At 34.2% G+C, this 2,212-nt stretch overlaps 1 long non-coding RNA gene across 1 annotated transcript; it reads right to left on the minus strand.

Moving 5' to 3' along the window:
• Window positions 1-966: 966 nt before the first annotated feature.
• LOC135628514 (uncharacterized) lies at window positions 967-1,740 on the minus strand. Its single transcript, XR_010492884.1, has 3 exons — window positions 1,573-1,740; window positions 1,265-1,376; window positions 967-1,185 (listed from the first exon to the last, which is right to left on the minus strand). It is a non-coding gene; the product is annotated as an uncharacterized LOC135628514 (long non-coding RNA).
• Between the last annotated feature and the right edge of the window lie 472 nt (window positions 1,741-2,212).

Genomic DNA, 2,212 nt, shown 5'->3' on the forward strand with positions numbered 1-2,212 from the left:
ATATGGTATTATAAAGGTTTGGCAAGTATATATACAAAAATTTGAAGATAAGCAAGCAAAATACAAAGTAACAAGGCTTCTTATGAATCAACAAACACAGTAGAAAAACATACCCTAGGTGTTAACAATGGTTCTGCTGTCGTTGATGACGAGAACAATAACTGCTCCAGGGGTCTGAATAAGGGTGCATCTGCACCGTAAAAGATGCAAAGCATTTATTAAATACATATATTAACGAATAACATCAATACATATGAAAGGTGACTATCGTGATAAACACGTATCACAAATGCTATGTGATATACAAGACATACAAGAATAAATATGTGTACACATATCACAAATCCTATTGTGATATACAAAAACTAATAAATATGTATATTAATGCATATCATGAATATTTCTACAAAGAGTTCATTCTGATTATCCTCATAACATTGATGTGAAAAACCATATGAAAAGTTGCTAAGTAACCTACTATATAACATTTTTAATTCAAAAGGAAAAAAGATTGACTTGATCCATCCCTAGAAGGTCAGGGTCGAGTATGAGCCACTATTAGAAAACAGGGTATGACTTATGCAATAACATAGGGCTGGCTATAACGCTTTCTTTTTCTCAAAAACTGCTAGTCCAATATTGACTCATTCTATTCCCAGTCTCTAGCACATTAAATCTAAGTTTGTACACATGATAAACAAAGTTCACTTACAGTTCATTGATACATCGTCTTCAGTCAGAGTCGAGTATCCTGATTATCCTCATGACATTGATGTGAAAAAGCATATGAAAAGTTGCCAAGTAACCTACTAGATAATATTTTTAATTTAAAAAGGAAAAAAGATTGACTTGATCCATCCCTAGAAGGTCAGGGTCGAGTATGAGCCACTATTAGAAAACAGGGTACGACTTATGCAATAACATGGGGCTGACTATAATGCTTTCTTTTTCTCAAAAACTGCTAGTCCAATATTGACTCATTCTATTCCCAGTCTCTGGTACATTAAATCTAAGTTTGTACACATGATAAACAAAGTTCACTTATAGTTCATTGATACATCTTCGGTCTTCTGGAAGAGAGTTTTCGAGTTCAAACTGAAGAGACAGCAAGTCAAGACTGCAATCCTGAAATCTGCTGAACTATACCATATGCTGATACATATGTCGGTAATGCTGATTGAGAATCTAAAAGAAAAGCATATCAGTGTAACTAAATATATTATAATCAAGGTTGTATTGAGTCATTATGAATATCAAGGATTACTCGAATGGATGCTTAGAAGATCCCGGACACTATGCAGAAATGTATCACGGTCATCAACTGCCCCTTGTTCATGTACTTCTGATGCAGCTTGAATAAGGGAGAGACAATGACCCTGCATGGCAAGCAAAAGCCAAAACACAAGTGACATACAAGAATATTTCTATTTGGTAATCTCCCTAATGCATAAAAGTTTAAATGGGAATGAGGATAGGATTTGAACAAATAGAACACAAGCATTGGTATCAATTTGGAACTTGAACCAGCCCTCCTACATATGATGTTGAAATGATGAATAGTTGTTTGCATACCACGCGACCATTGCCTGCTGATAGATAGCCTTCCAACTCTGACTCAATCACTTTAAGCAATGAAAAAGCCCCAAGTATCGTCTTTCGCTCCAGTTGACAAGCTATTTTCAAAAATTGATGTCTGGCAAGTTGATTAACTAGATGACTAATATACTGCAAAACATGAGATTCTTTAGTATGATCCACCATCATGAATTCAACAAAAGAAGAAAAGAATGTGCCAATAGAATCATATTGTTGAAAATAGAATGATGAGATCAAATTAGTGCTTGAAGTACTCCGACGAATACAAAAAAGACGATAAGAAGTCACAACCACAAAATTTTCACATTTTGATACTTAATAAATGAATAAATCCATATTGTCATATCATTATGTAGACAGACTTCTTTTACCCATTGAAAAGGGATCAAAAGTGCACAATTTTGTTGTTCTACCCAGTAATTTTGCTGCATGACAGTCACTGCCAGATTCATTAATTTTACAAGTCATGTATAACAATACATTGTCCTTGTACTCGGTGAAGACTTCTGATAGGAGGATTTTTTGGATGGAAAGTCAATATCTCAGCTAAAAAGCTAGATTTTTTTTATTACTTTTGCAAACAATTCGCGATGATGTTAAGTCTATAATGGTTGTC

This window comes from Musa acuminata, chromosome BXJ3-1 (genome assembly GCF_036884655.1).
Source record: "Musa acuminata AAA Group cultivar baxijiao chromosome BXJ3-1, Cavendish_Baxijiao_AAA, whole genome shotgun sequence".
In the NCBI taxonomy this organism is placed as follows: domain Eukaryota; kingdom Viridiplantae; phylum Streptophyta; class Magnoliopsida; order Zingiberales; family Musaceae; genus Musa; species Musa acuminata.